Below are 15,021 nucleotides of genomic sequence, written 5' to 3'. Positions count from 1 at the left end.
ATGACGGATAGGGTATAGCAAGGGTTCTAAGCTGCATCTTCACTGCTGGCTACACTGACAGCCCTCTTAGGCATGCAAGGGGATATACAGTTCCTTTCATTCCTCCTGGGAGCTATCCCTCCATATTCTCCCACCCCCTTTTTTTCCATTTTCTCCTTCTTTTTTAATAAATAAATAAAAAGGAAACTTATCATAGAGACCCATACCTATGACTTGCCTCCTCCCGGACACCTTTCCTGCAGCACCCCCTAGACCCTGGTACGTCTTCGGACCATTCTTCGGACCTCTCTTCCAACCCGGCACCTTCTCCAGGTAACGTTCCCTTACCCTCCTCTGGTACCGCGGTTCCGACCGACCCTTTAGACACTTCTGATCTTCGCACGGCTTTGACTATGATTCCAGATATGACTATGATCTTGGCTTCTCCACATACAGTGTGTCGATTTTTGGATCATACACATAACTCAGGATGGCCCGCCTTTAACCTTCCATCCAAATGATCTCGACCTGTACACCTGGAAAGGGCTCCGGAGGTCAACGCCCCCGCGTCCCGGTCTGTGACCAGGCCTCATGGTGGATCAGGGCCAGATCAACCAGGCTGTTACTGTTACGAATTACAGCCCGGGTGGTCAGGTACTGACTTTAGGTGCCTGTCCAGTGCCTGCTTGAAGACAGCCAGGGGTCTATTGGTAATCCCCCTTATGTATGCTGGGAGGGAGTTGAACAGTCTTGGGTCCCTGACACTTACTATGTTGTTTCTTATGGTGCAAGTGGCACCCCTGCTTGTCATTGGGGGGATGTTGCATCGTGTGTCGAGTCTCTTGCTTTCATAGGGAGTGATTTTTCGTGTGCAAGTTTGGTACTAATCCCTATAGGATTTTCCAAGTGTATATAATCATGAATCTCTCCCACCTGCGTTCTAGGGAGTACAAGCTTAGGAACTTTAAGTGTTCCCAGTAATTGAGGTGTTTTATCGCAGTTATGTGTGCTATGAAGGTTCTCTGTACATTTTCTAGGTCAGCCATTTCACCTGCCTTGAAAGGTGTAAGTAAGTAAGTAAGTTTATTCAGGTATACACAAATATAGTTACACAGATTATCATACATAGCAGCATAAAGACTGATGAAAACTCACACTCACGCGAGCTTTTAAATCTCTGCACAAAATTCAATTTAAACCAGCAAATAATAGAACCTACTAGACTGGAGAATACACTAGACCTCATCTTCACTAACAATGATGATCTGATAAGAAATGTCACCATATCAAAAACAATATACTCAGATCACAACATAATTGAGGTTCAGACATGTATGCGTGGAGCCCCACACCGACAAAATGAGATTAGTCACGAGGGAGCATTCACCAAATTCAACTTCAATAACAAAAACATAAAGTGGGACCAAGTAAACCAAGTCCTAACCGATATAAGCTGGGAAGATATACTAAGTAACACAGACCCCAACTTATGCCTAGAACAGATTAACTCGGTGGCACTCGATGTATGCACAAGGCTTATTCCTCTAAGAAAAAGGAGGAGTAGATGTAAAATAGAAAGAGACAGGCGCTCCCTTTACAGGCGACGAAAAGAATAACAGAGCGGCTAAAAGAGGTCAATATATCTGAAATGCGTAGGGAGACACTTGTCAGAGAAATAGCAAGCATCGAACTTAAGCTAAAAGAATCCTTTAGGAGTCAGGAATCGCGGGAAGAACTAAAAGCCATAAATGAAATCGAAAGAAACCCAAAGTATTTCTTCTCCTATGCCAAATCAAAATCGAGAACAACGTCCAGTATTGGGCCCCTACTTAAACAAGACGGGTCCTACACAGATGACAGCAAGGAAATGAGTGAGCTACTCAAGTTCCAATATGACTCAGTTTTTAGCAAGCCGCTAACCAGACTGAGAGTCGAAGATCAAAATTAATTTTTTATGAGAGAGCCACAAAATTTGATTAACACAAGCCTATCCGATGTTATCCTGACGCCAAATGACTTCGAACAGGCGATAAATGACATGCCCATGCACTCTGCCCCAGGGCCAGACTCATGGAACTCTGTGTTCATCAAGAACGAGCCTTTTCCATCCTATGGAGAGGGAGCATGGACACGGGGGTCGTCCCACAGTTACTAAAAACAACAGACATAGCCCCACTCCACAAAGGGGGCAGTAAAGCAACAGCAAAGAACTACAGACCAATAGCACTAACATCCCATATCATAAAAAGCTTTGAAAGGGTCCTAAGAAGCAAGATCACCACCCATTTAGAAACCCATCAGTTACACAACCCAGGGCAACATGGGTTTAGAACAGGTCGCTCCTGTCTGTCTCAACTATTGGATCACTACGACAAGGTCCTAAATGCACTAGAAGACAAAAAGAATGCAGATGTAATATATACAGACTTTGCAAAAGCCTTCGACAAGTGTGACCATGGCGTAATAGCGCACAAAATGCGTGCTAAAGGAATAACAGGAAAAGTCGGTCGATGGATCTATAATTTCCTCACTAACAGAACACAGAGAGTAGTCGTCAACAGAGTAAACTCCGAGGCAGCTACGGTGAAAAGCTCTGTTCCACAAGGCACAGTACTCGCTCCCATCTTGTTCCTCATCCTCATATCCGACATGGACAAGGATGTCAAATTCAAATTTTTCAAATTCAAATTCAAATTCAAAGTTTATTCTCTATAAGGATTACAATGCTGAGTTTACAGAAATTTGGTTATTGTTTGGTTTACATGTAGTAAAATTGTGATTACAGAGTGTACCACTAGAACGCTTAGCATGGCTAGGCATTTCGGGCATACTTAGTTTTATTCTTAATTGTAAAATATTACAAATTATGAGGTAAGTTGGTATTATGGCTAAGTGACTAAATACTAGTTTGTGAGTTTAGTAATGTGAATGCTTTTGTTTTGGCACAGTACATAGTTTCAGTATTGGAGTATCACAGGATTCATTATTTTAAGACTGAGATTAATATTTCCGTTTATGGTCAAATGAGTGAGTGAGTGTAAGTGTGAACCACCAGGTGGTATTCGTGTAGTTAGTTGACGGGGTGTATCAGGGAGATAAGATGTTTTCTAATGGTAGTTTTGAAGGTGATGAATGTGTCTGCAGTTCTAGAGTTCTCAGGTAGGGTATTCCAGATTTTAGGGCCTTTGACATACATTGAATTTTTGTAAAGGTTTAGTCGGACACGGGGAATGTCGTAGAGATGTTTGTGTCTGGTGTTATGCCTGTGGGTTCTGTCACAACTATCAAGAAAGCGTTTTAGGTCAAGGTTGATATTAGAGTTTAAGGCCCTGTAGATATAGATTGCACAGTAGTAAGTGTGGATGTACTGAACTGGGAGCAAGTTTAGATCTATGAAGAGTGGGGGGGTGTGTTGCCAGGGATGGGATTTAGTGATTATTCTTACTGCAGCTTTTTGTTGTGTTATTATTGGCTTTAGGTGTGTTGCTGCAGTTGATCCCCAAGCACAAATAGCATAGGTGAGGTATGGATAAATAAGTGAGTGGTATAGTGTGAGAAGGGCATTTTGCGGCACGTAGTATCGTATCTTGGAGAGGATCCCAACCGTTTTGGATACTTTTTTGGCTATATGCTGGATATGGGTGCTGAAATTCAGGTTGTTGTCAAGGTATAAGCCTAGGAATTTGCCCCCATTATTTCTGGTAATTAGAGTGCTGTCAATCTTAATGTTAATTTGTGCATCTCCTGCTCTGCTACCAAACATAATATAGTAGGTTTTGTCAGTGTTAAGCGTAAGTTTATTGGCTGTCATCCAAGTCGATATTTTAATCAGCTCCTCATTCACAATGGTGTTGAGGGTGGCAAGATTAGGGTGAGAGATGACATAAGTCGTGTCATCAGCAAAGAGAATGGGTTTCAGGTGTTGGGATACGTTTGGAAGGTCATTGATGTATATGAGGAAGAGCAGGGGACCAAGGACACTTCCCTGCGGAACTCCAGTATCAAGTGGCCGTGTTGCTGATGCTGTGTCTTTAATGGTGACGTACTGATACCTATTAGTAATGTAAGATTTGAAATAAGCAAGTGCATGGCCCGGTGGCCCGGTGGTCTGGTGGCTAAAGCTCCCGCTTCACTCACGGAGGGCCCGGGTTCGATTCCCGGCGGGTGGAAATTCCGACACATTTCCTTACACCTATTGTCCTGTTCACCTAGCAGCAAATAGGTACCTGGGTGTTAGTCGACTGGTGTGGGTCGCATCCTGGGGGACAAGATTAAGGACCCCAATGGAAATAAGTTAGACAGTCCTCGATGACGCACTGACTTTCTTGGGTTATCCTGGGTGGCTAACCCTCCGGGGTTAAAAATCCGAACGAAATCTTATCTTATCTCATGGCCTCTTATACCGTAGTGATCAAGTTTGTGGAGTAGGATGTCGTGGTCTACTGTGTCAAAAGCTTTTCTTAGGTCAATAAGAATTCCTAGTGGATATTCCTTATTTTCCAATGCTGTGTAAAGCAGATCTAGCATTTTTATGATTGCATCATTAGTGCTTTTATTTTTCCTAAATCCAAACTGGCAGGGGTTGAGTATGTTTTGAGCCGTTATAAATGAATACAGTCTCCTGTGCACGAGTTTCTCAAAGATTTTGGATAGCAATGGTAAGTTAGATATTGGCCTATAGTTGTTTAAGTCTGTAGGGTCACCACCTTTATGTATTGGTGTAACCCTTGCCATCTTGAGTAGTTTCGGGAAGGTGCTAGTCTCTATTGACTTGTTAAAAAGTAATGAAATAGCATGCGAAAGGACATGGGCCGCTCGCTTGTACAGTAATGGTGGGACATGAGACAGATTCCCCGAGTTATTTTTAAGTGACTTTATGATCTCAATGACTTCCATGGGCTCAGTTGGTGCAAGATAGAAGGAATTAGGGAAATTTCCATCTAGGTAGTCCCCGGCATGGGCATTGGTATGTGGGATTTTACTGGCGAGATTAGATCCTATGTTTGAGAAGAAGTCGTTTATCTTGTTAGCTGTGTCAGTGGGATGTAATGGTGTTTCATTAGGTTTAGTTAGGACAATATTCTTGGTTTTTCTCAGTTTGTGGGTCCCTAGAATCTGAGAGAGTGTTTTCCAGGTCTATTTTATATCTCCTCTAGTGTCTGTGAATCTACTGGAGTAGTATAGTTGTTTGGCTTTTTTTATTACTTTGGTGAGAGCTGATGAATAGTGTTTAAGAGTATCTTTGTGTATTAAGCCCTGTCTATATTGCTTTTCATATTGGTGTTTCTTGTCAATGGATTTCAGAATGGTGCTGGTTAGCCATGGGCAACCAAGCCGTTTGTTTGTGATCTGTTTTGTTTTTTATAGGACAATGTTTGTTGTATAGTCTAAGTAATTTGTTAAGAAAGATGTCTGTCCAGTCATCAATACCATTGGCCTTGGAGAATTCTGTAGGCCAATCAACAGTCTCTAGGTCAGCTGTGAACTTCCTTACTGAGGCCTCGTCATGGAGTCTAAATGAGACTTTGTTGTATTCAAGTGGTGGTTTACTAATGTTTGTCAGGGGGAAGGTAGGGTAGTGGTCTGTAGTGCTATCTGTGATTATCCCTGATTTAAGGGGGGCTAGTATATTGGTCCATATGTGGTCTATTATGGTTGCACTTGTCTCAGTGAGCCTGGTTGGTTTAGTTATTGTTGGTATGAGAAGTGTGTTGTTCATATTGTTGATGAAATCAGTTAGAGGCTGATCATCTAGTAAGCCAAGGTTGATGTTGAAGTCTCCAGATAAGACAAGGTGGTGCTTATTCATTTGTCTGTTTTGTCAGCCACAGCACCGTGTCTTCCTTTGCAGATGACACCCGAATCTGCATGACAGTGTCTTCCATTGCAGACACTGCAAAGCTCCAGGCGGACATCAACCAAATCTTTCAGTGGGCTGCAGAAAACAATATGAAGTTCAACGATGAGAAATTTCAATTACTCAGACATGGTAAACATGAGGAAATTAAATCTTCATCAGAGTACAAAACAAATTCTGGCCACAAAATAGAGCGAAACACCAACGTCAAAGACCTGGGAGTGATCATGTCGGAGGATCTCACCTTCAAGGACCATAACATTGTATCAATTGCATCTGCTAGAAAAATGACAGGATGGATAATGAGAACCTTCAAAACTAGGGAGGCCAAGCCCATGATGACACTCTTCAGGTCACTTGTTCTATCTAGGCTGGAATATTGCTGCACACTAACAGCACCTTTCAAGGCAGGTGAAATTGCCGACCTAGAAAATGTACAGAGAACTTTCACGGCACGCATAACGGAGATAAAACACCTCAATTACTGGGAGCACTTGAGGTTCCTAAACCTGTATTCCCTGGAACGCAGGAGGGAGAGATACATGATTATATACACCTGGAAAATCCTAGAGGGACTAGTACCGAACTTGCACACGAAAATCACTCACTACGAAAGCAAAAGACTTGGCAGACGATGCACCATCCCCCCAATGAAAAGCAGGGGTGTCACTAGCACGTTAAGAGACCATACAATAAGTGTCAGGGGCCCGAGACTGTTCAACTGCCTCCCAGCACAAATAAGGGGGATTACCAACAGACCCCTGGCAGTCTTCAAGCTGGCACTGGACAAGCACCTAAAGTCAGTTCCTGATCAGCCGGGCTGTGGCTCGTACGTTGGTTTGCGTGCAGCCAGCAGCAACAGCCTGGTTGATCAGGCTCTGATCCACCAGGAGGCCTGGTCACAGACCGGGCCGCGGGGCGTTGACCCCCGGAACTCTCTCCAGGTAAACTCCAGGTATATGTGTAGATTTAGATTTTGCCACCGAAGTGGCTAGTTTATTGTGCACCCCATATCCATCATGTGAACGGTAGTGCAAGGACATATGGATACACGAAAGGCCCAGGAACTAGGCCCCAAAGGGTTAACAGGAATACATATGGATTTATATCTGCATATCTACAGTTCACTTATCTGTTACAAGCAAATTTAGGAAATTTGCTTAGTATATCTGGTATCTTATTTTCATTAATAAGATATCTTGACATGTCACGTAGGTTATTATACTGTCTCTCTGTATTCTTCAGTAAGTGGACAATTAAGCACATAGTGTTCAAGAGAGTGACCATATGCCTGATAACATAATTTACATTTAGTTTGATCATCATCTGTGTGTCTCCCAAACTGCCAGAAGTACTTGTAACCAAGCCTGAGCCTGGCCACTACAACATCAGTCAGTCTGTTCACATTGCACGTTGCTCCATAAACATACTTATCTACGTTCATGTTATCATAGTGGGTTATAGATCTACTCTGGATTCTAACTGCATCCTTATTATTATTATTATTATTATTATTATTATTATTTGGACATGATACATAGATACATATTTGTACAAAAGAAATACAGTGGTTGTGTGGAAAATTGCATTTACTTGGATGTATAATTATATACACAACAGTAAATGAACAATGATAACTATTATTTATCAGTTAGACAAGTAGGAATTTGGGACACTTAGGTCGCAAAAAATGTCCCCCTTCGATACCTGCCACTGTCATATCCTCATGTTGCTCTGGACCTATTAATTAAATGAAATATACATACACCAGGAATGCTGGTAAATATATAAATTTGTGGACTGAATATTAAAAAATGATTATATATAAACACAATTACATAACAGAAGGAAAATATATCTTTATATCACTCACCAATTTGACTGGATATTAAGTTGTATCATACTCAGGAAAACCTCACTAACTAAGTTTATGAAAACACTGGCCAGAATTATACACAAATCTAGAGAGCTTATCTGAGGTTCCTGGAGCTGTCTTGTCCAGTCGTCTGATATCTCAAGTTATGCAGGAATGCATGTCCAACAATTTCGCCTCCTATTTGAGAGGTGTCAGCCCAATTTCAACCTCTAGAGCACGAAAATTCTTCCCATTCACTCTAATGTTCTGTTCAATTCAAAACCAAGATGGCGAGTCCCGTCTGCGCAGACGCAGGCTTTCCGTTTTCTATGACATAAATGTTATTAAATACAGTATGGCCATCTATTTACATATAAATACTGAATTTCTGGAAAATATATACAGTATTTTCCACACTGTGGCCGGCCGGAGTTCGTTGCTAAACGATTCAAATTACTCCTTCCTTTAGGAGACAATTCCAGCCAGTTCTGGCTTGAGTGGCTGTTCTCCTAGTAGGTCTTACTACGATTTCATCTTTCGGCATCACTTGGTCTGCGTTATCTTCCATATCACTCGTGTCACTTTCCTTCAGATTTTCACTTACGTTTGGTTGAACACCAAATTCCAAGGGAATCAATTTATTAATTGTGCGTAAACTTTCCTGGCCATGACACAACACTTTGACATTCCTGACAACACCTTGTGCATCTGGGTACAATGTCAATACTTTGCCCAGAGGCCACAATGTTCAATGTTGTTCAGTGTCAATTAACACAATGTGAGAACAACGCCCAGTATTGGGCCCCTACTTAAACAAGATGGGTCCTACACAGATGACAGCAAGGAAATGAGTGAGCTACTCAAGTCCCAATATGACTCAGTTTTTAGCAAGCCGCTAACCAGACTGAGAGTCGAAGATCAAAATGAATTTTTTATGAGAGAGCCACAAAATTTGATTAACACAAGCCTATCCGATGTTATCCTGACGCCAAATGACTTCGAACAGGCGATAAATGACATGCCCATGCACTCTGCCCCAGGGCCAGACTCATGGAACTCTGTGTTCATCAAGCCTTTTCCATCCTATGGAGAGGGAGCATGGACACGGGGGTCGTCCCTCAGTTACTAAAAACAACAGACATAGCCCCACTCCACAAAGGGGGCAGTAAAGCAACAGCAAAGAACTACAGACCAATAGCACTAACATCCCATATCATAAAAATCTTTGAAAGGGTCCTAAGAAGCAAGATCACCACCCATCTAGAAACCCATCAGTTACACAACCCAGGGCAACATGGGTTTAGAACAGGTCGCTTCTGTCTGACTCAACTACTGGATCACTACGACAAGGTCCTAAATGCACTAGAAGACAAAAAGAATGCAGATGTAATATATACAGACTTTGCAAAAGCCTTCGACAAGTGTGACCATGGCGTAATAGCGCACAAAATGCGCGCTAAAGGAATAACAGGAAAAGTCGGTCGATGGATCTATAATTTTCTCACTAACAGAACACAGAGAGTAGTCGTCAACAGAGTAAAGTCCGAGGCAGCTACGGTGAAAAGCTCTGTTCCACAAGGCACAGTACTAGCTCCCATCTTGTTCCTCATCCTCATATCCGACATAGACAAGGATGTCAGCCACAGCACCGTGTCTTCCTTTGCAGATGACACCCGAATCTGCATGACAGTGTCTTCCATTGCAGACACTGCAAGGCTCCAGGCGGACATCAACCAAATCTTTCAGTGGGCTGCAGAAAACAATATGAAGTTCAACGATGAGAAATTTCAATTACTCAGATATGGTAAACATGAGGAAATTAAATCTTCATCAGAGTACAAAACAAATTCTGGCCACAAAATAGAGCGAAACACCAACGTCAAAGACCTGGGAGTGATTATGTCGGAGGATCTCACCTTCAAGGACCATAACATTGTATCAATCGCATCTGCTAGAAAAATGACAGGATGGATAATGAGAACCTTCAAAACTAGGGAGGCCAAGCCCATGATGACACTCTTCAGGTCACTTGTTCTATCTAGGCTGGAATATTGCTGCACTCTAACAGCACCTTTCAAGGCAGGTGAAATTGCCGACCTAGAAAATGTACAGAGAACTTTCACGGCGCGCATAACGGAGATAAAACACCTCAATTACTGGGAGCGCTTGAGGTTTCTAAACCTGTATTCCCTGGAACGCAGGAGGGAGAGATACATGATTATATACACCTGGAAAATCCTAGAGGGACTAGTACCGAACTTGCACACGAAAATCACTCACTACGAAAGCAAAAGACTTGGCAGACGATGCACCATCCCCCCAATGAAAAGCAGGGGTGTCACTAGCACGTTAAGAGACCATACAATAAGTGTCAGGGGCCCGAGACTGTTCAACTGCCTCCCAGCACACATAAGGGGGATTACCAACAGACCCCTGGCAGTCTTCAAGCTGGCACTGGACAAGCACCTAAAGTCAGTTCCTGATCAGCCGGGCTGTGGCTCGTACGTTGGTTTGCGTGCAGCCAGCAGCAACAGCCTGGTTGATCAGGCGCTGATCCACCAGGAGGCCTGGTCACAGACCGGGCCGCGGGGGCGTTGACCCCCGAAACTCTCTCCAGGTAAACTCCAGGTAAACAATGTCACCTGGTTGAATGGTCTGTCGATTTACTGCCTCTGTCGCACCATAAAAGTGTTCACGTAGTGTAAGAAGATATTCCTTACGCCACACATTAGACCAATGATCAATTACTTTATTTAACATTTTAAATTTATTACACAACACTGCTGCATCATTGTAATCTTCACCACTTTCTTCCGGATTATCTCTATAGACAGGGGCAGCTTTCAATTTCCTTCCACATATTAGGTGAGAAGGTGTTAATACATCTGCATCAGGTGTATCATTCATGTACGAGAGAGGCCTACTATTTATACGATTTTCTGCCTCCACTAACACTGCACGGAATTCTTCCAAATTAATTCTCTTCCGGTGTAGTACTTTGCGGAGACACCTCTTCACTGTGCCTATCAGTCTTTCGTACAGCCCCCCCCCTGCCAAGGGGCTCTAGGAGTAATAAATTTCCAGGTACACCCTCGCTGGGTTAACAGAGATTGAACATCGTTACTATTATTTAATTCTATCAAGTGTTGAGCACCTGCTACAAAATTTGTGGCATTATCCGAAATCATCAACCTCGGACAGGATCTCCTAGCTGCAAATTTTCGAAACAGCTGTATAAACTGTTCTGCAGACAAGTCCTGTGCCACTTCTAAATGAACTGCCCTAGTAGCAGTACAGGTGAACAAACAAACATACACTTTCAGTGGAACACCATTTGACGTACCTGTTAAAATTATTGGACCACTATAGTCTACACCTGTTACATCAAATGGTTTCACTAATTGTACATGCTCCTTTGGCAATGGTGGAGGACCTGGGTACATATAGGATCTGGCATCCACACGGCGACATATTACACAAGATTTAATCACCCTTTTTACACTTTGCCGTCCTTGTGGAATCCAGAAAGTTTCCCTAATACAATTTAAGGTATCTTGTACCCCACCATGCATTACATTTTTATGGGCATTTAGAACAATCAAATTTGTTAGATGATGAGTTTTGGGCAGTAAGATAGGGTGTTTAGCATAATCACCCAATTCAGCATTTTGTAACCTACCTCTGCACCTAATTACATTGTTCTCTAAATACAGCCCCAATTTCTCTATTATAGAACCTTTCACAATTTTTCTTTCCATCATCAATTTAATCTCATTTCCATAGATTTCCTCCTGTACCCTCTTTATCCAAAATTCAAGAGGATGTGAAAACTTATATGAAATATTCATCTTGTTTAGAAATTTAAACACCAACTTAGTTACATTGATTAGTTTGGGTAGAAAAGAATACCTATTTATATGAATGGCTAAGGAAGGACAAACTATTGGAGCGGTGGTCACAGTAATTTCAACAGGAGCAATATACGCCTTTTGTACAGGCCAATTAGCATTATTTGCCAACCAACTTGGTCCTTTAAACCATGATACAGCATATACAAATTTAGCATAAGGTAAACCTCGAAACAAGAAATCAGCTGGATTCTCCTCAACAGGTATATGATTAAATGTTAACATATGCCGACCCAAACTATTATACTTCTCTTGCATCTGATTAATTTCAGCGACTCTGTTTTGTACGTACACAATTTTACTGTTTCCATTATGAATCCATTGTAAGGATACCTTATTATCAGACCAAATTACAGTGTTGCTAATATTTATCTCATGCAACTTATTTCTTATATAATTAGCTAATTTGACACGTACATAAATGGCTGTTAATTCCAACTGAGGCAAGGTACGTGATTTAATTGGAGACACTTTAGTCTTAGACATAACAAGAGAAATAATACTGTTACATTGAAGGTAAGCAACTGCTCCCTATGCCAATTTTGAAGCATCACAAAAAATGTGGAGTACATTTTTCCCATTTGGATTGGCCACCTGGCGTGGGAACTCCAACATTGGAATTTTCTCATAATCGCCAATTAATTCATCCCACCTGTTAATGAATTCCTCGGGTAGAATTTCATCCCAAGCACATTTAAGTTTCCATGCTTCCTGTATTAATAATTTCCCTCTTATAGTAAGGGGTGACACTAAACCTAGTAGATCAAAACATTTGGAAACTTCAGCAAGCAAAACTCTCTTAGTTAATTTATTGGGCATACTGTAATTATTAGGTTTTAACATTAAAGGTGACGTGTGGGGCTCTGGTCCAAACAGTAATCACTAGACTCACAGCTCCCAGCACTACTGTAAGTACATGCCTGCCTTGTATTCTAGTGGATTTATTGGTTGAAAGCTTCACTTTTGACCAATAATAAACTTAGTCCTTTCAGTCTTGCTCTAGGTTGACTGTTGTTATAATCACCACATCTTTTAGGTATTGTACTTATCATGGAGAGTGATTTCTTAAGCAGTGGGTAACCTGTCTATCTTTCCAGCTTGGATGACAGAGAGGGTCACCTGCCAATCAACGAGCAGAACTGATGGAGATGGACTAACGTCCTGAGACTTCCCCTTTTTGGATTTAATTACCTGTGCACCTGTGTGAAATTGCAGGACGTAACCCCTCATCATTGCAGTGGTAAAGAACCTGCTTTCCTGTCATCGGGATATAATACTCACGGCTATACTGTGAAGAACGAACCGGTGGGTTGTAACCAACACCTGCGACCCCCCCCCCCTATCATCAGCAAAAGCTACAATTTCAACAACACAGTGTCACCAACACCAGACACCCCTATATATAATAGCGTTGAATTCAGTTATCATTTATATTTTTCATTTTTCATTTTCTTTAATGTAGGATTAATATTTCATATTTAAGTGTTTTATATTTTCTATATAATAAAGTGTTTATGTTTGTCTGTTATTATTTCTTTTTCTATTCACTAATTTTCCTGAGGAGGAGCCAGCCTGGGTAATACAGGGCTGAGTAAGCCTTCACAGTGGTAATCAAATAAGGGAGCTAGGGAATATAATATTAAAATAATGAATGTGTTACACTTTAGCACCTGAGAATAGCACCTTGATTAGTTTAACAATTGTGAATATATGAACTAAGGTAGTTATTTAAAGCTAATATAAAGGAGAACATATACAAGGGACTGAGCTAAGTAATGGTAAACAAAGTTAAATGGACAGATAGTCACTATTATATAATATTGATTTTGGAGTAAGATCTGACTTGTAATATGTATTAAGTTTGAGCAATTAATAGTACTATACAAAGTAAAAAAAAATGAGGTAGTTGGTACTAGCTAATAAGTGATAGTTCTGAGAATTGAACAATAATGTAATTGGAATATACACTAATTGCATCACATAATATAAATGGAAATAAAATAAGTAGTGGTAAACAAAATTAAAAGGATAGGTAGCAACCATAAATAACATTAATTTAGGAATAAGATTTGACTTGCAACACAAAATTTGAGCAATTAATAGCAATTAAAAAGAAGCAAAAATTATACGAGGTAGCAAGTGTGGAAAATAATGTATTTTCTGGAAAAAATACAGTGTATTTTTTATGTAAATTAGTGTAATACATTGTATTTAATAAAAATTATGTTATCGAAAATGGGAAGCCCTGCGCCTGCGCAGAGCAGAATGACTCGCCATGTTTGAACTTATTAACACAAACGTTAGTGAATAATCGGAAGAATTTTCGTGCTCTAGAGGTTAAATTGGGCTGACACCTCTCAAATAGGAGCTGAAATTGTTGGATGTGCATTCCTGCATAACTTGAGATATCAGGCGACTGGAGAAGACAGCTCCAGGAACCTCAGATAAGTTTGTTTATGTTTGTAACTCTGGCCAGTGTTATTTTCATGTATAGACGGTGAGGTTTTCTGAGTATGATACATCTTGATCTCCAGTCAGATTGGTGAGTGATATTAAGATATATTCTCCTTCTGTTATATAAATGTGTATATATATAATCATTTATTAATTTTAATATACAGTCCAAAAACATATATATTTACCAGAATTCTTGGTGATGCACATTTCATTTGTAATTATAGGTCTAGAGCAACTTGTGGATATGACAGTTGTAGGTATCGAAGGGGGACATTTTTGTGACCTAGGTGTCCCAAATTCATACTTGTATATGTAACTTTGATAAATAATAATTATCTTTGTTACCATCTGCTAGAAAAATGACAGGATGGATAATGAGAACCTTCAAAACTAGGGATGCAAAGCCCATGATGACACTCTTCAGGTCACTTGTTCTATCTAGGCTGGAATATTGCTGCACACTAACAGCACCTTTCAAGGCAGGTGAAATTGCTGATCTAGAAAATGTACAGAGAACCTTCACGGCGTGCATAACGGAGATAAAACACCTCAATTATTGGGAGCACTTGAGGTTCCTGAACCTGTATTCCCTGGAATGCAGGTGGGAGAGATACATGATTATATACACCTGGAAAATCCTAGAGGGGCTAGTACCGAACTTGCACACGAAAATCACTCACTACGAAAGCAAAAGACTTGGCAGATGATGCAATATCCCCCCAATGAAAAGCAGGGGTGTCACCAGCACGTTAAGAGACCATACAATAAGTGTCAGGGGTCCAAGACTGTTCAACTGCCTCCCAGCATACATAAGGAGGATTACCAACAGACCCCTGGCAGTCTTCAAGCTGGCACTGGACAACCACCTAAAGTCGGTTCCTGACCAGCCGGGCTGTGGCTCGTACGTTGGTTTGCGTGCAGCCAGCAGTAACAGCCTGGTTGATCAGGCTCTGATCCACCAGGAG

The sequence above is a fragment of the Cherax quadricarinatus genome, chromosome 18 (genome assembly GCF_038502225.1).
Source record: "Cherax quadricarinatus isolate ZL_2023a chromosome 18, ASM3850222v1, whole genome shotgun sequence".
NCBI lineage: Eukaryota > Metazoa > Arthropoda > Malacostraca > Decapoda > Parastacidae > Cherax > Cherax quadricarinatus.
Note: the sequence above shows the minus strand (reverse complement) of the source record.